This window comes from Neoarius graeffei, chromosome 20 (genome assembly GCF_027579695.1).
Source record: "Neoarius graeffei isolate fNeoGra1 chromosome 20, fNeoGra1.pri, whole genome shotgun sequence".
Lineage (NCBI taxonomy): Eukaryota > Metazoa > Chordata > Actinopteri > Siluriformes > Ariidae > Neoarius > Neoarius graeffei.
In genome coordinates, this window is record NC_083588.1 from 38,894,104 (window position 1) to 38,913,965 (window position 19,862).

General features: G+C 41.9%; 1 non-coding gene and 1 pseudogene across 1 annotated transcript; one reads left to right on the forward strand and one right to left on the reverse strand.

Moving 5' to 3' along the window:
• Positions 1-12,860: 12,860 nt before the first annotated feature.
• Positions 12,861-12,969, forward strand: LOC132869517 (5S ribosomal RNA; annotated as a pseudogene).
• Positions 12,970-16,269: 3,300 nt separating this feature from the next.
• On the reverse strand, positions 16,270-16,388 carry LOC132869473 (5S ribosomal RNA). The gene has a single exon (XR_009650939.1). It is a non-coding gene; the product is annotated as a 5S ribosomal RNA (ribosomal RNA).
• Positions 16,389-19,862: the final 3,474 nt, after the last annotated feature.

The window sequence follows — 19,862 nt, forward strand, 5'->3', positions numbered from 1 at the left end:
ATTTTCTATGCTATGGAAAGTCCGCACTATAATGACAGGCGTACTAACACCTTCTGCGCGCTTCGGCAGCACATTGATATCTGAGCTCTGTATCAATGCACTGCCGAAGCGCGCAGAAGGTGTTAGTACGCCTGTCATTATAGTGCGGACTTTCCATAGCATAGAAAATTGCTACGTTTCAATTTGTGTAACTGAACTTGTTTCATATCACTGGTCATATAAACCTATGTAAACAGGAAAAATGCGGAAGAGTTTGGTCGCATCTAACTACAGCCCCAAAAAATACCATTGGCCATGCTGAGCCTAGCTACATTGCTAACAGGAGTGACAGCGCGTCTGACTGCGTCTGACTGACTGGGAGGTCGCGGAAAGCCCGGAGAGGTACGGAGCAGCATATTTCATTATGGAAATATGGTGGACTGTTCCTTTTAAATGTGAAAATTGGTGTTTTACTGTGACACAATAATTTAAGATGAAAAAAACCCCAGAAATTTGTAGTGTGCATAGGTGTTCATCATCTCTTCGTATAAAAACCCTAAATAAGACCTGGTCCAACCAATTAACTTCATAAGTCACTTAATTAGTTGATTAAGATTCACTTGTGTCCAGTGTCACATGATGTCTGTATAAATCAACCTGTTCTAGAAGGACCCTGACTCTGCAACACTAGGAAGCAAACAACATGAAAACCAAGGAGCCTCTAAACAGGTCAGACACAAAGTTGTGAAATATGGATCAGGGTTGGGTTATAAAAAATATCCCATACTTTGAATATCCCACTGAGCACCATTAAATCCATTATAGCAAAATGGAAAGAGTATGTCACCACTACAAACCTGACAAGAGAAGGCCATCCACCAAAACTCACAGACCGGGCAAGGAGGGCATTAATCAGAGATGCAACAAAGACAGCAAAGATAACACTGAAGGAGCTGCAAAGATCCACAGCAGAGACGGGAATATCTGTCCATAGGACCACTTTAAGCCGTACACTCCACAGAATGGGGCTTGATGGAAGAGTGGCCAGAAAAAAGTAATTGCTTAAGAAAACATGTTTGGAGTTTACCCAACAGCATGTGGCAGACTCCCCAAACACATGGAAGAAGATTCTCTGATCAAATGAGACTAAAATTGATCTTTTTGGCCATCATTGGAAATACCACGTGTGGTGCAAACCCAACACCCTGAGAATACCATGCCTCCAGTGAAGCACGGTGGGGTATCCAAGATGTAATTGCAGCAAAAGGTGGCTCTACAAAGTATTGACTTTGGGAGGGTGAATATCTATGCACACTCCAGATTTCTGTTTTTTCATCTTAACTATTGTTTGTGTCAAAAACAATTTTGACCTTTAAAGTTGTAGGCATGTTGTGTAAATCAAATGGTGCTAACCCTCCAAAAATCCATTTTAATTCCAGCTTGTAATGCGACAAAACAGGACAAACACAAAGGGGGATGAATATTTTTGCAAGGCACTGTACATCAAACGCTTACAGATAGATGCGTTTAGTCTTTGATAAATACTAAGTCCTCAATTCTTCCAGATTTATTCATTTACTTACCTGATAAAATACATAGTTACAAACAAGTTTACATACCTTTACACTTTTATATTAAAAGTTTTAAGTGACAGCAACAACTCTTAATAGCTTTTTTTTGTGCGTTTTACTGCGCCATTTCCCCCTTTTCAGAGAAACCAAACATGCCACCTCACCTGAAACATCTGACAACTGTAAATGTCAAATATCCTGAAAACACCATGTCATGGATAAGCATGGATAGATAAGAGCAAATTCCTACTTAAAAACAAAAAAACACCTGTAAGCCGTACACATGTAAATGCAGCAGACACAAAAACTCCTTAAAGTGTTAGAGTAATTCTATAAACTGTTGAGATTTATCAGTGCTTAATGTTCGTCTTCAAACAAATCATTTCTATTTAAAATTTGATAAATTTACAGAATAAGTACATACAGATAAGAAAATGGAGATTTTCCCCCAAATCAGATTTTTTAGAACAGAAACAAATGCAAAAGCATATAAAAACTTTATCTATTTATTTCATGTTTACCAGATACAGAACAGCACTGAACCACTCAAATCTTTTCAGTAGAATTTTTACAGATTGAACCAAAACAATTTAATTCAGTATTCAATGTTTCATTAAGTTAACAGTTGATTTTTACATTACAGTTCAGCAATAGGCTTGTGTGGCCGATATGGATATTTCTCCTTGTTCAGCTTGGTCTCAAGGAAAGCTTTGTTAAGGTCTTCAGTGGTCATCTGGTCAAAGGGAATCATGTTCTTGAACTTCTCAAGCTGGCAGTAAAAAATAATAATAATAATTTCAATTTATACAACCCCGATTCGGGCGGCATGGTGGTGTAGTGGTTAGCGCTGTCGCCTCACAGCAAGAAGGTCCAGGTTTGAGCCCCGTGGCCGGCGAGGGCCTTTCTGTGCGGAGTTTGCATGTTCTCCCCGTGTCCACGTGGGTTTCCTCTGGGTGCTCCGGTTTCCCCCACAGTCCAAAGACATGCAGGTTAGGTTAACTGGTGACTCTAAATTGACCGTAGGTGTGAATGTGAGTGTGAATGGTTGTCTGTGTTTATGTGTCAGCCCTGTGATGACCTGGGGCCTCATGTACAAAGACCTGCATGGATTTCCCACTAAATATGTGCGCACGTCAAAATCGGGAAATTTGCGTACGACCAAAAAAATCCGGATGTATCAATCAGTGCGTACTAAGGTTTCCACGCACTCTCCTGTTGTACATCCCAATCAACGTGGAATTCGGCGCACATGCACGAGCCCCGTTCCCCGCCCCGTCTCCTCCCTCAATTATTCCACACTGAATATGTTAATTAGTATAAATAGACCTGCAGTAAGGCCCGCGTTAGGTAAAAGACATGGCAACTTTTACTAACGCGTTAATGTTAATTAAATGTTAGAAATCTCGCGTTAATCAAATTAACATTTATTATTAACATTTAACATTAACATTTATTCGCGTTAATCCCTGCCTTTAGCACAGTGTAATAGAATTCACATACATCACTTAATTGTTCTGTCACCTCCAATTAAAGTGATGTTCAAAGTGTATGCTATGAGACATGCAACGGTCACTGATTGTATGCCACTGAATGTGAATGTAGCCTATACCGAGATAACGGTATGATTCGCATCGTCCGCAGTGCCTGCGCCACAATGAGTGTCTATTTGAGTTACATGGGTTTTGAAAACAAAAAAACACCTTTAGTGCTCTAATGTGTACATTTTTTCGGGGACACCCTGTATTTGAGGAAATGTCTTCCTCTCTTAGTAGGCCCAATATTCCTAGCCACATGTAACCAGAAATAAAACATGTGCACATATTTTCCACAATAGGATTTTAATGACAAATGTATTCTAGCAGGGTGCCAGGGAACAACAGGAGGCCCCCAGTCCATCCCACCCGAGCAGGAAGAGGACCCCCAGCTGAGCGGATCCAGCGTCACTGTCACCTGCCCCCCTTCTCCACCGCCTGCCCCTGTCACCGGGTCCACAGGCCGGGTGCTGACGCGCGCGGTCCTTGAGTTGCAGGGGGAAATTTTAAAGGGGATAGAGGTGATTAACGACAACCTCGAGGGAATCCGCGAGGAATTGAAGGAACTGAATAACACATTAAAAGAACATCTTAAAAAATGAATGGTGTCCCATGTCCCGTCTGTCCTTACCTTTTCACATTGTGGCTATTAAGCGCTGCCGGGTTTGTATGCCATGTCGCTGTGGCACCTCGTTGTGAGGCCCAGGGTCTGGGTCCACCGGCAGGTCTCGCTCCATTATTGGCACGCCGTGCCGCTGCGCCACATTGTGTAACACGCCACACACCGCGGTTGTGTCTGATTTGTACGCACTTGGAAATCGTTTCATATATTGATCTTGGTAATTATGTGATAAGGCTACCCCACGCAACATCGACTAATAATATTTCAGTCTGATACCTCACGGCAAATGCGTGAGGAAGATCTATTAAGCTAGCTGCAATGCATGGTCCTGCATGTGCATTCTTTAATTTAATTAATTAACCAATAGTCAATGGGAATAATATCGAAATGATATTGCTGGGGTTTCTCATTTCCCGTAATTACAATATGGAAGGGATGGTTGATGGATCTGTTGGCATTTACCCAACAGTCTCGCATTATGTGTCTCGACAATGTCGTATGACTGACATACATTTCAATTCACGCATACTGATGTTCCGATGCATTTTTGGATGCCTCTTATCGCCATGTCATGACTCTTGACCGAGTAGGCCTAAATGTAATTGCGTTGCTCTGCCTCTAAGTGTCGCCAAGTACCAAGATGCACCAGAAATGTGCGTACGCCAGCCATGAGGTTTGCGTAGAGTACCGCACTTTTCCACGCCAAGTCAATCTTTGTACATACGAATGTTTGCGCAGAAAGTGACGTATGTAGCTTTTTTGTGCGTACGCAAGCTTTGTACATGAGGCCCCTGGCGACTTGTCCAGGGTGTACCCCGCCTTTCGCCCATAGTCAGCTGGGATAGGCTCCAGCTTGCCTGTGACCCTGTAGAACAGGATAAAGCGGCTAGAGATAATGAGATGAGAATGACACAACCCCGATTCCAAAAAAGTTGGGACAAAGTACAAATTGTAAATAAAAACGGAATGCAATGATGTGGAAGTTTCAAAATTTCATATTTTATTCAGAATAGAACATAGATGGCATATCAAATGTTTAAACTGAGAAAATGTATCATTTAAAGAGAAAAATTAGGTGATTTTAAATTTCATGACAACAACACATCTCAAAAAAGTTGGGACAAGGCCATGTTTACCACTGTGAGACATCCCCTTTTCTCTTTACAACAGTCTGTAAACGTCTGGGGACTGAGGAGACAAGTTGCTCAAGTTTAGGGAGAGGAATGTTAACCCATTCTTGTCTAATGTAGGATTCTAGCTGCTCAACTGTCTTAGGTCTTTTTTGTCGTATCTTCCGTTTTATGATGCGCCAAATGTTTCCTATGGGTGAAAGATCTGGACTGCAGGCTGGCCAGTTCAGTACCCGGACCCTTCTTCTACGCAGCCATGATGCTGTAATTGATGCAGTATGTGGTTTGGCATTGTCATGTTGGAAAATGCAAGGTCTTCCCTGAAAGAGACATCATCTGGATGGGAGCATATGTTGCTCTAGAACCTGGATATACCTTTCAGCATTGATGGTGTCTTTCCAGATGTGTAAGCTGCCTATGCCACACGCACTAATGCAACCCCATACCATCAGAGATGCAGGCTTCTGAACTGAGCGCTGATAACAAATTGGGTCTTCCTTCTCCTCTTTAGTCCGAATGACACAGCGTCCCTGATTTCCATAAAGAACTTCAAATTTTGATTCGTCTGACCACAGAACTTTGCCACAGTCCATTTTAAATGACCCTTGGCCCAGAAAAGACGTCTGCGCTTCTGGATCATGTTTAGATACAGCTTCTTCTTTGAACTATAGAGTTTTAGCTGGCAACGGCGGATGGCACGGTGAATTGTGTTCACAGATAATGTTCTCTGGAAATATTCCTGAGCCCATTTTGTGATTTTCCAATACAGAAGCATGCCTGTATGTGATGCAGTGCCGTCTAAGGGCCCGAAGATCACGGGCACCCGGTATGGTTTTCCGGCCTTGACCCTTACGCACAGAGATTCTTCCAGATTCTCTGAATCTTTTGATGATATTATGCACTGTAGATGATGATATGTTCAAACTCTTTGCAATTTTACACTGTCGAACTCCTTTCTGATATTGCTCCACTATTTGTCGGTGCAGAATTAGGGGGATTGGTGATACTCTTCCCATCTTTACTTCTGAGAGCCGCTGCCACTCCAAGATGCTCTTTTTATACCCAGTCATGTTAATGACCTATTGCCAATTGACCTAATGAGTTGCAATTTGGTCCTCCAGCTGTTCCTTTTTTGTACCTTTTAACTTTTCCAGCCTCTTATTGCCCCTGTCCAAACTTTTTTGAGATGTGTTACTGTCATGAAATTTCAAAATGTCTCACTTTCGACATTTGATATGTTGTCTATGTTCTATTGTGAATACAATATCAGTTTTTGAGATTTGTAAATTATTGCATTCCATTGTTATTTACAATTTGTACTTTGTCCCAACTTTTTTGGAATCGGGGATGTATAGCGTCTTTCTCAAAACCCAAGGTCGCTTTACAATTATAGGAAGAAAAAAAAAAGTCCACCAAATAAAGGTCAGGATGTCATTCCAATGGTGTAGCTGCTACAATCCCACGAAAAGGCGCATGAAAACAAGTCCCACACTGCCAGCACAGCCGCTGCGATGGCACCGGAAAACATCACTCGGAACACTATGCCATGGATCCACAAAGCGAGCACAGAAAGACTGCCACGCAGAGCGCTGGTATGTCCTAAACCGCCTGCACAGCCGCCGCAACGCCACCGAGCAACATCGCTCAGAACATCACGCCAAGCACTAAAGCACTGCTGCACAGAGTGCTGGATAACCATGATGTAAAAATGAGCAACGAGCTCACTGGAGTCCATGGCTAGGATCGCAGGCATCACCCATGGTGAACCAAGGCCTGGAGGGAACCGACGCCCAAAACTGGGTCTGGAGCTACACCACAACCAGCAGACAAAAACACTCAAACATCAAAGTACACAAAAAAGAAAAACAAAAGAGAAAATAAAATAAAAAGCTCTGATGAAGTAGGAGAATAGAATAGATCAGTTATTTACCTAATGTGAATTGTTCCCTTCCGGGTCACTTTCTTAGTGTTAGGGCTTGGGAAACTGCTGGCCAGAGTGTCTCAGTGTAAATGCTGTAAACACTTTATAGCAGCCAGTGGGCTGAGAAGGACAGGATTAATATGTTGAAAAGGGATCTGAGAGAGGGTTACTTGCTGCGAGTGATGCTGGATGACAATTTTATGGTGTGTGTATATAGGTTAGTTACAGGCATTTTGTGTGGAAGCTGGTTAAGAGATCAGTAAATCCAAACAGTTTGCTTATCTGAAAATACACTAGGTTGATATATATATATAAAATGTGTTATTTACCAGCTGGGAGGTCCATATCGTGAAATACTGTGACCGTGGTCCTGAAAGTGCCGAGGTCGGTATTCAAGGCCGAGGTCACGGTATTTCACCATACGGACCGACCTTAAGTTGGTAAATAATATATATATATTTTTTTCTTTACCAAATTCTAACAGAAAACGAGAGCGTCCGAAAGGGAAAACCAAGACGAGCCGCCATTTTGAATCCTCATTCACGGCTATAATGCAAATGGGTTCCTCCTCGGTATACAAGTGCACTTCCATGGCAGGAAAAAAAAACTACATTTTGCCGCCTATGTAGTCCCCTATTTATACAAAATTGAGTCATTCAGGATTCAGCCATGTTTTTGCTTGCCGTTAGCAAGTTGGAGGTTTTTAGCTTTCTCCTGAAATGTTTTCTTTTATTTTGTCTTCCTCAGGGTAGTAAAACTCGCTTTCGCTGTGAACACTGTCGTTATCGCGATCCATGCTATAGAATTAATGCTATTTTGAATTCTCATTCACAGCTGTAATGCAAATGGCTTCCTTACAAGTGCACTTCCATGGCAGGAAAACAACTACATTTTGCCACCTATGTAGTCCCCTGTTTATACAAAACTGAGTCATTCAGGATTCAGCCATGTTTTTGCTCGGTGTTAGCAGCAGTTACAGATTTTTAGCTTTCTCCTGAAATGTTTCCTTCATTTCTTCTTCCTCAGGGTAGTAAAACTCGCTTTCGCTGTGAACACTGTCATTATCACTATCCATGATGTAAAATTTAATGCTATTCTCCTGAGAAATGCGAAAATAAATGTTGAAAAAAAATACTTCTATGTTTGTTGTCGTTGTTGTGAACGAGCGAGTCGCCAGAGGTCCATAACCGGGGTCCATACCGTGGGATACGGACCCACTCGCCGGCCAATCAGAGCGCAGGATTTGGACCGCGAAAAAAATAAATGTTATTTACCAGCTGGGAGATCCGTATGGTGAAATACCATGACCGAGGTCTTAAAAGTACTGACTGAGGCCCTCTAGGCCGAGGTCAGTATTCAAGGCTGAGGTCACAGTATTTCACCATACGGACCGCCCTTAAGCTGGTAAATAATATATTTATTTTTTTCTTTACCAAATTCTAACAGAAAACGAGAGTGCCTGAAAGGGAAAACCGAGCTGAGGCGAGCAGCCATTTTGAATCCTCATTCACAGCTGTAATGCAAATGGCTTTCTCCTCGGTATACAGGTGCCCTTCCATGGCAGGAAAAAAACTACATTTTGCTGCCTATGTAGTCCCCTATTTATACAAAATTGAGTCATTCAGGATTCAGCCATGTTTTTGCTTGGCATTAGCAAGTTAGAGGTTTTTAGCTTTCTCCTGAAATGTTTTCTTTTATTTTGTCTTCCTCAGGGTAGTAAAACTTGCTTTCACTGTGAACACTGTCGTTATCGCTATACATGCTGTAAAATTAATAATATTTTGAATCCTCATTCACGGCTGTAATGCAAATGGCTTCCTCCTCGGTATACAAGTGCACTTCCATGGCAGTAAAAAAAAAAACAACAACTACATTTTGCTGCCTATGTAGTCCCCTATTTATACAAATACAGTAGGAGTCATTCAGGAGTCAGACATGTATTTGCTCGGCGTTAGCAACAGTTACAGGTTTTTAGCTTTCTCCTGAAATGTTTTCTTTTACTTCTTCTTCCTCAGGGTATTAAAACTCACTTTCGCTGTGAAGACTGTCATTATCACTATCCATGATGTAAAATTAATATAATGCTGAGAAATGCTAGCAAAAACTTATAAGATTATCAAAAATCTTATAAATAAGTCTTCTTAAAAAAAAGATAAATGTTGACAAAAAATGCTACTTTTGTTGTTGTGAACGAGCAAGTCGCCAAAGGTCCATAACCTGGGTCCATAACTGGGGTCCGTATTGTAGGATACGGACCCACTCGCTGGCCAATCAGAGCGCAGGATTTGATGGAAACCGCATCGCGAAAAAATAATAATTATTATTATTATTATTATTATAAGTAGTAGTCGTTGTAGTATAAAAAACCAACAACAAAAAAATACAATATTAAAAGGGATATAACCCCAGTATAAACTCACCTGCTTTGTGATCATCTTGTTGTCTAGCAGGTGGTAGTACTGAATAGTTGAATGCCAAAAGGGCCTTGTGTATTTCCAGTACCACTAAAAGCAGTGCGAGTGAACATTTCACTGGCCAGGAACTGTGTGTGCTGCAAACAGACAGACTAATTATAATGCTGATAGTGTTGTGTCGACATTCTGTGAGATCTCAATGAAACTGAAGATTTAGTTGGGTCTCTTGACTCCAGGCTGTTAGTAATTTTTAACACCAACTGTAGAAAGTTTTAAGTAAGCATTAAGTAATACATTGCCACAAGTAACTATGAGATTTTTTTCTTCAATAATTTCTCCCTGAGGGTGGTGTAGTGGTTAGCATTATAACCTCACAGCAAGAAGGTTCTAGGTTTGAACCCGGTGGCCAATGGGGGTCTTTCTGTATGAAGTTTGCATGTTCTGCCTGTGTCTGCGTGGGTTTCCTCTGGGTGCTCTTGTTTCTCCCAAAGACATGCAGGTTAGGCTAATTGGTGGCTCTAAATTGACCATAGGTGTGAATTGTTTGTCTCTGTGTGTCAGCCCTGTGATGACATACATGTCAACCTATACGGATTGTCCGGAAATTATAAGGATTTTAGTTCATTTCAAGGGCGTATGGGCGTATAAACAAAGTCTTACGGATTTTCAGTATTTTCTGACCTAAATTTATTTTGTGTATCTTACTTGAACATCGTCAGCTGATCGTCGTAAGAACATACAAAAGCTCGATTTATAGACAAAGAACGAGCGTGTATGCAGGGGCAGATAACCCAGACTATGTGAAACCGGATGTTTATTCCTCAAGCCTCGTGCAGTATCGCGACTGCGAGACTTCGCTCGTTCCGGTCATGCGCACGATCTGCATTTAAACGCGCCAAAAGGTCATTGTTTGAACGATTTTCTCATTGTGCAGAGCAACATTGTTTACACCTGAGAGATTTTGAATAGCGTCTGCTGAGTGAAAGAATGGGAACACCGAGAAAGAAAATGAGATACGGCGGGCAGTATCTTCCTGAATGGAAGGAGACATTTAATGGTGTCATTGTTCAGGCGAAAAATGAGGAGTACGCGCACTGCACAGTTTGTGTGCGAGATATAAAAGTTGCGGCGTCTGGAGTTTACGACGTGAGGGAACACATGAGGTCTAAACTACATCAGCGAAATTTGCACCAGAAACAGAATCAGCCGCAAATAACGATGTTTGCAAAGCCTAAGACCCACTGGCGTAACGCAAGTACTTGGGGCCCCCCTGCAGCTACTAAAAGTGTGGGCCCCCTCCCCCCCAAGGCCACCCTGCCACGGCCTCCTCTCTCTCTCCCTCTCACTCTCTCTCTGTATATCTCTCTTTTGATTGCTGAAAAGTGTGAAAAAAGTGCCAGGGCTCAGCCCCTGAGCAGGCCCATTTAAACACGTATAGGACTGCCTAACCCATAGGCCTAGATGTTTTGTTAATTCATTCATATTCAGTACACCAGCAGAGTAGGCTATCCATTTATTACAAATAAATCCAACAATAAAAATGGTGTATGACGTGACAAAGCTCACAGTTCATACAGCTCAGTAAGCAGTAACGATAACAGTAACATTAATAATGATAATTACATAAGGTTCAATAAGGTTTAGGAAAATAAAAATGAAACTGTTTTAAAAGCCAGAGTATGGTTAAATAAAATACATCATAAGTTTAAGTAAAAGTTTGCATAAAGAATAAATCTGTCAAACACAGGGGTGCAAGCAACTAACATTTACTCACGTTACTGTTATGAGAAGTTTTATGAGTAATATAAAAATGAGTAATTTTAATTTTACTCAAGTAAATTTTGACCTAGGTATCTTATTCAATTACAATGGAACCAGGCCTGAAAAGGCCTACTGAGTAAAAATGAAATGCAGCACAATAATAAAACAATCTGGCGGAAATTAAAGAAAATTACGCTACCTTGTGTGCAGTTTTTTTTTTTTTAACTATTCTACATAACCAATCTTGGATCAATGTGTTGGATGATGGCTGGTGGTCATGGAGAACAATATTCAAGAAAAAGAAACATTGAATTATTGAGAAGAAAGATAATAAAAAGTAACTTTTATTCAAATCCCATTTTAAATCAGGTACTTTTTCACTCATTAGCCTCGTTTTAACTGCACTTGTCCGCCCCCCCCCATGGCCCTACCTGTTAGTGCATCATGAACTGGAGGATAAGGCCTAACTCTCCCAAAAACGGATGAAATTTTGGGCAGTGTGGATGTAAATTCTTCTTTTTTCTTTTTGATTTGCCGCTTTTGAGCACCACTTTTTTTCTCTGGTATGCTTCATTGTTGTGTTTTTATTATTTTCATGTTTCATCTGACTTTTTCGTGCATTGAATCACATCGGGCGACGGGCCCCCCCTAGCGGTCGGCCCCCCCGCCTGGCGGGGGCTGCGGGGGTATACTTTACGCCAGTGCTAAGACCGATGATCAACCAACAAGTGTAATAAGAGCAGAAGTTACGATCTGTAATTTTATTGCTCAGCACAATTTGCCGCTAGCCGTTGCGGACCACCTGACAGAACTGTTGCCGCGAATTTGCACGGACAGTATGACTGCGAAATCTATCAGCTGTAGGCGCACCAAAACAACGCAAATAATCAAAAAGAGCTTGGCCCCCGAAGCTACACTACCGATCATCCAGCACTGCTGGACGTTGCCATTTTCCTTGATGATTAACGAATCCAATGACAAAAAGATGGACAAGCGACTGGCCGTTTTGGTAAGGATCTTCGACATAAACAGAGGGGCGAAGTCAAGAATCATAGACATGCCCGTGTGCAATATCGGCATGGGCGAGGCGATTTTCGACATGCTGGACGAAGTTCTCAGGCAAGTTATATTTACTTATTTATTAAGTTTGGTGCGATTCGAAGGCTATAAGGATTTTATGTTGATTTTATGGATTTCTTCCTCTGATACTACAGGTGGACGCCCAAAGGGGTTGACATGTATGTGATGATCTGGTGACTTGTCCAGGGTGTATTTTGCCTCTTGCCCATAGTCAGCTGGGATAGGCTCCAACTTGCTCGTGACCCTGCACAGGATAAGCGGTTATGGATAATGGATGGATACAGTGCATGAGTGAATTTCCTTAATCTTTTTCGTGCATCTCTTTTGTAGACGGGCCCTGAGCCACTCGAGTCACAGCTGACTGCACAGAGACCAATGGGATTTGCTCAGCTCGGAAGACGGCGCGTTTGGATTTAAATTATGTTGTATTTCGGTTGCAGCTCGTTGTCGACCTTTCTGCGGTTGGAAACAGGCGTCGTTTGTGTTTTTAAAACCGTTTGGCTTCTTGATCTTGAATCTCAGAATCGGTGACTCTTTCCAACTTTACCGAACTTTGGTACAAAGACAGAATGTTACCATGTGTGGCCCGAGATTAAAACAGCTTCCATACGTCTATTATTGTCAGATATGTAATGTATATAATCAATCATTATTATTATTATTATCCTAACTGTAGAAATTGGCGTTTTCAGGCGAGTCGCTATTTTTTTAATAACCATTCCCTGACTTCTGAAGGTCAACACATTTCTTCATTTGGTTTACATCACTTTATCTACTACAATCAACTGTCACCCTGCTTGAGAGAGGTCGTGTGGCGTCTTCAAATAGGGAAGGTTAAAGGCTTGCTCTTGCTTACGGCCATACCACCCTGAGAACATCTGATCTTGGAAGCTAAGCAGGGTCAGGCCTGGTTAGTACTTGGATGGGAGACCGCCCGGGAATACCGGGTGCTGTAAGCTCTTTGTACTACATTGCCCACTCTAAATTAATAGACTATCACAAATTACCTTAAATTATTTATCTGAATGTCTCATCAAAAGCTAAAGTTTCTAATGAACCCATCCATTATCTGTAGCTGCTTATTCTGTACAGGGTCACAGGCAAGCTGGAGCCTATCCCAGCTGACTATGGGGAGAGGTGGGGTACACCCTGGACAAGTCGCCAGGTCAACACAGGGCTGACACCTAGAGACAAACAACCATTCACATTCAGTTTAGAGCTACCAATTAGCCTAACCTGCATGTCTTTGGACTGTGGGGGAAACTCACACAGACACGGGGAGAACATGCAAACTTCACACAGAAAGACCCCTGTCAGCCACTAGGCTTGAACCCAGAACCTTCTTGCTGTGAGGCAACAGTTCTAACCACTACACCACTGTGCTGCATCCTAACGAACACCACCACTTTAAATTTTGTTTAAAATTTAATTGTTCCCTTACGGGTCACTATCTTAGTGTTTCAGTGTAAGTGCTATAAACACTTTATAGCAGCCAATGGGCTGAGAAGGACAGGATTAATATGTTGAAAAGGGATCTGAGAGAGGGTTTCTAGCTGTAAGGGATACTGGATCTCAATTTATGGTGTGTATATAGGTTACTTACAGGTATTTTATGTGTGGAAGCTGTTTTAAGAGATCAGTAAATCCAAACGGTTTGCCTATCTGAAAATACACTAGGTTGAATATCTATTATTATTATTATTACACTTACCGTATGTTTGAGACCCAACTAAATCTTAAATTTTCTGAGATTTCACAGAATGTCAACACAACACGTCAGCGTTATACACAGTCTGTCTGTTTGCAGTACACACAGTTCCTGGTTTTGATGTCAGCAGCACATTTCAAAAAAGTTGGCACAGGGGCATGTTTACTACTGTGTTGCATCACCTCTACTTTTAACAACACTCTAAACATTTGGGAACTGAGGAGACCAACTGTTGTAGTTTTGAAATAGAAATGTTGTCCCATTCTGGCCTGATATACAATTTCAGTTGCTCAACAGTTCGGGGTCTCCTTTGTCATGTTTTGCGCTTCATGATGTGCCAAATGTTTTAAATGGGAGACAGGTCTGGACTGCAGGCAGGTCAGTTTAGCACCCGGACTGTGGAGCCCAGAAACCTGAAGGTTTCAACAGCAGTCACAGTGTTGTTGGTGATGGGCGGCGGCGGGGGGGGGGGGGGCTCCTCCTAAAGTCCACTGTCATCTCCACAGTTTTGAGCATGTTCAGCTCCAGATTGTTCTGACCGCACCAACAAACCAGTCGTTCACCCTCCCGTCTGTATGCAGACTCGTCACCGTCTCGGATGAGGCCGATGACCGTTGTGTCGTCTGCAAATTTCAGGAGTTTAACAGATGGGTCTCTTGAGGTGCAGTCATTGGTATAAAGGGAGAATAGCAGTGGGGAGAGCACACACCCCTGGGGGGCGACAGTGCTGATAGTCCGGGTGCTGGATGTGATGCTCCCCAGCCTCACCTGCTGCTTCCTGCCAGTCAGGAAGTTTATAATCCACTGACAGGTGGAGGAGGGCACAGTGAGCTGGGTGAGCTTGGTGTGGAACGATGGTGTTGAACACCGAACTGAAGTCCACGAACAGGATCCTGGCGTATGTCCCTGCAGAGTCAAGGTGTTGCAGGATGTAGTGCAGTCCCATATTGATTGCATCATCCGCTGACCTGTTTGCCCGGTAGGCAAACTGCAGGGGGTCCAGCAGGGGGTCGGTGATGTCCTTCAGGTGTGACAACACCAGTCTTTCAAAGGACTTCATGACTACAGAAGTGAGGACTACAGGCCTGTAGTCATTCAGTCCTGTGATGGTGGTTTTCTTGGGAACCGGGATTATTGTGGAGCATTTGAAGCATGAGGGGACTTCACACAGCTCCAGGGAGTGAGCTGACAATTTGTATATTTTATTAAATGATTTATTACAACTATTGATTACATACATTAGATATCTGACAATAATGGACGTATGGAAGCTGTTTTAATCTCGGGCCACAAAGTTACTTGTGGCAGTGTTCATGCTTACTTAAAAATTTGTACAGTTGGTGTAAGAAATTACTAACAGCCTAGAGTCAAGAGACCCAACTAAATCTTCAGTTTTATTGAGATCTCACAGAATGTCAACACAACACTATCAGCATTATAATCAGTCTGTCTGTTTGCAGTACACACAGTTCCTGGCCAGTGAAATGTTCACTCGCCCTGCTTTTAGAGGGTCTGGAAATACACAAAGCTCATTTGGCATTCAACTATTCAGTACTACCACCTGCCAGATAAGATACTTAAATCGTCTGCTATGTGTGATATCTATTTGTTTAGTAATACTCCCGCTAGTTGTGCGGGGGTCATTGCATTAGTAGTGGACGTGTGAGATATTCATATGTATACTTATTCATTATTTATTTATTTACTTATTTTTATTTTATTTTATGAATATTTTTACTAACTTTAACATATGTTGTTTTTTCTATTGATATGGATTTTTATGATTTTTTTCCCCTGGTTATAATTTCCTAATTTTCACAACTTATTTATTTATGCAGTATATATATTTTGTTATTATTATGCAGTATAATAGTTTTAGGTTTCTATTTTACAAATTCTTAACTGAGTGTTAATTAGATTTTATATAAAGGTTCGAATGTATTCATTACGAGTCTTTGGCTCACTGTACATATCGACATTAAATAAAATTATCTATCTATCTATCTATGATGATCACAAAGCAGGTGAGTTTTTATACTGGGGTTATATCCCTTTCAATATTGTATTTTTGTTGTAGTTGTTGTTGGTGTTTTTTTTTTTTTTAATACTAGTAGTGCTACTAGATATTCGACCTAGTGTATTTTCAGATAAGCAAACCGTTTGGATTTACTGATCTCTTAAACAGGTTCCACACATAAAATACCTGTAAGTAACCTATATACACACCATAAAATTGCCATCCAGCATCGCTCACAGCTAGTCACCCTCTCTCAGATCCCTTTTCAACATATTAATCCTGTCCTTCTCAGCCCACTGGCTGCTATAAAGTGTTTACAGCATTTACACTGAGACACTCCGGCCAGTTTCCCAAGCCCAAACACTAAGAAAGTGACCCGGAAGGGAACAATTTAATTTTAAACAAAATTTAAAGTGTTGGTGTCCATTAAAATAATTTAGCTTTTAATGAGGCATTAATTTATGGTAATTTATGATAAAGTGATAATCTATTAATTTAGAGTGGGCAATGTAGTACAAAGCAAAAGAAATGAAAAGCTTACAGCACCTGGTATTCCCAGGCGGTCTCCCATCCAAGTACTAACCAGGCCCGACCCTGCTTAGCTTCCGAGATCAGACGAGATCGGGCGTTCTCAGGGTGGTATGGCCGTAAGCGAGAGAAAAACTTTATCCTTCCCTATTTGAAGACGCCACGCGACCTCTCTCAAGCAGGATTACGGTTGACTATCGTAGCGAAAGTGAGATAAACCAGATGAGGAAGAATTGTGTTGACCTTTCCGAAGTCAGGGAATGGTTATTAAAAAAAAAAAAAAATAGCGACTCGCCTGAAAACGCCAATTTCTACTGTTAGGATAATAATAAAGTTGACGCTAACTGGAGCTGTTACAAACTTGCCTGAAGGAGGACCCAAGTTCACTGTGCCCCAACGGTCAGTGAGGAGGAGGGTAAAGCCTCGGTCACAACCGGCCGTGCAGTCACACACAAAGACACCTACGAATTCTGAAGACACTGAAAGACTGAAGCATGATGTACTGTTTTATAATGTTGCTGGTTATGTTGCCTATTTGTTCTTTGAGAATCTACAAATGTTGTACTTTTTGGTACTCAGCACCTTAAGTTTAATTTCAGTGGTTTGTTACTCCCAGGGCTTTGAACCAGAATTTTTTTCCTATTGGTTCGTTCCGAACAGAAACGGAATTTTAACGTTTCCAGTTTTGGGTTCCACCATTAAATAGACGTTCCCGAACCGGTTACAACAAAAAAAATTTCGTTCCCGGAATGGTTAATTACGTTCCCTGTCAGCTGTTTAACAAATGGCTATAAAATTATGTCTCTGTCTCATCCAGCTTAAGCCAAATGTAGGCTAATTCTATTACAACCTTCATTAAATAAGACAAGAAATAATTCAAAACAATTATTATTTCAAATGTTGGCGATTTGGATTCTCAGTATGTCTTCCCATCTACACAAACAGAAAAAGTGCCAAAAATGAAAGAGAATTCGTTTAGTGTGTTACCAAAGGCGAGTCAGGCCCTATAGAGGGCTACCGCATGACGTCACCGCGCCGCGAGATTTTGTTAGGCGCCATATTGGAAGACCAAGTACACATCTATGCAAGTACATACATACATAAAACAAACTACACCTGAAATGTAGCCAGGGCCGGTTCTGCCCTAATCTGGACCCGGGTGCAACATCGCGCAACACCCCCCCCAAAAAAAACCACCAGTCTAAATCAGGACAACCATCACATAACTATAAACATTTTATATCAACTATTTTAACTAAATGGGCTATAATAAATAAGCCTGCAGGCAGCCACGGCGGGCTGCCTCAGAAAAGTAACCATTCAATGACAACTGAAAGCCTGCAGCCACGGCGGGCTGCCTCAGAAAAGTAATCATTTGTCCTACCCAGGGCCGTCGACAGGGGGGGACAACCGGGTATTTTGTCCCGGGCCCAGGCATGAGGGGGGGCCCAGAACTGGTCCCTCATGAAGATGCCATTAATCATTCTGTTTCATTTCAAAATGTGTTGATTTGGGGGAGAAAAATGTGCTATATTTGCATTCAATGAATGATTTCTGGTTCTTTTGCCTTTATTGTCTTCGAAAATAGATTCAAGAACCCACGTACCACCCCTAATGCAGAAATGGTTTGGTCTTTGATTAAGGCGCCAAATAACACGGCACTATAGAGATCTTGCAGTCACGTGACCGGAAAGTACACAACCGCCATCGTGTCGGTCAAAAACACCGCTGAATACTGCTGCACTCGTGTACAGAATGGATCAATTTCAACCGACGGACTACACGGCTCATTTTTCTAATGAACAGATAACTAGATATATGTCTAAAATAAACGAGCTACAGATTTGTGACCCTTATGGCTTACCGGACGGAGTTTTCCCGACCGGATTTTGAACTGCCAGCGGAATACCCGGACGTGTATGATTACCTCATCAACTTTCCCTCGCTGTTCAGTGGTGAAGCACTGCGTGCTTATAAATCTCTGCACAGTTATCTTTAAAGAAATTCAGGATTTGTCAGCGACTCAGATGTGGCATCTTGTAAACAAAATAATCCTCACTGGATGGGTAAGTCACTTAAGTATTGAGTATAGCACTGACCAGCCGATTATAGAATAGAATAAGGTAATTCCAAATCGTCCGTGTTGTTTACATGGATCTGGCGTTGGAGAGGTAGAGGCTTGGCAGTGGAGATTTGAGTGGCTGTTTGTATGTGTATATGTATGTGGCAATCATATTCAAATGTTTTAGGCACGCTTGCTGAGCTGCGCTGAGCTGGACTCCGGTTAGCTGAAAGCCCGTGGAACGCTGCCTCTTGTTAATTAAACCTTATTTTGTTGGAAATCATCCCGTGTAGATACGATGGCATGTGAAATTGCCAGCTAGATAGAGTTTAATGTAACGAATGGGCTATAAATGGGGTGTTTTGAGGTTAGTCTGTTGCAAAACATTAAACTTTCGCTTACACTGGATACTCTTCAAACAATTCCCTTGCTCAAGTGAAAAATGATAGGCCTGTATGAAAAGCGCAATTAATGAAAGTAGCCTAATAAGCCCTAAATGAATAAAACAATCTCTGTTTTATTGTTGTTGCTGACACGTTAAGATTTTGAAATCTTCTCGGTCCAGTTCTATATCCAGGGAACGTTGTAATCCTTTTGGTTTATCCGTAATAAACGTGTCAGCCCCCAGGTCAGATAGGCTAATGTTACGTGGTTGGGAGGGTGTCAATTTTTTTTGTAACATTCTAAATCGAGTACGGAAAGGACGTTTATGAAAAACAAGACAAAAAATACACTGAAAAACTCACTGTACACATCACTAGTGGTGATGCTTCTATGTTCAGATTTTGGGAAAGCCATAACTCCGTTCTCATTGAGGCCCAGTTCCATCCCGTAAACAATCATTTTGGTTTATCAACTACCTGCGCTCAAACATGTCACAGGAGAGGCTCAATGGGCTGGCTATGCTCTCTATAGAGCACGAACTTGCAAAGAAGCTGGACTTCAATGACCTTATTGACGACTTTGCCACAGCAAAAGTCTGGCGCATTGCATTTCGCACCTGAATAGTTGCAGACTAAGGAAATTTTCAAACTGTAAATATGTTGAAATGTTGAAATAAAATGGTTGACTGTTATAATGGGCTTGGAATACCTGTTATTTAAGGGTTGGAGTGAATGGAGACTGTGAAAAGAGGGGTTGGGTGTGGGTGGTTGCTGTGTGGCGATGTGCGTGCGCGCGTATGTGTGTGGGGGGGCACTCAGATTATTTGGGGGGGGGGCCCACTCAGATTATTTTGTCCCGGGCCCAGCCAAAGCTGTCAACGGCCCTGGTCCTACCTTAACTCGTTTTGCATTTTCTGCCTCCTTTTTTGTATTTTCGACCCTCCATTTATTTTCTTTCCTTTTCTGAAAACCCGATTTGTGTCCAGACATTTTGTTCTGTTACCAACGAACTAACTCGTCAGGTCTCGTCTCTCGAGCCCGCGATGATTCCCGTGGGAAGGGCAACAACTGATACATTTTTACAAAAACAGCCAGTAGGGAGGCTGCAACGTTCAGGCTCTTCTTTGCTCAGACACTCAGTAATTCACTTATCA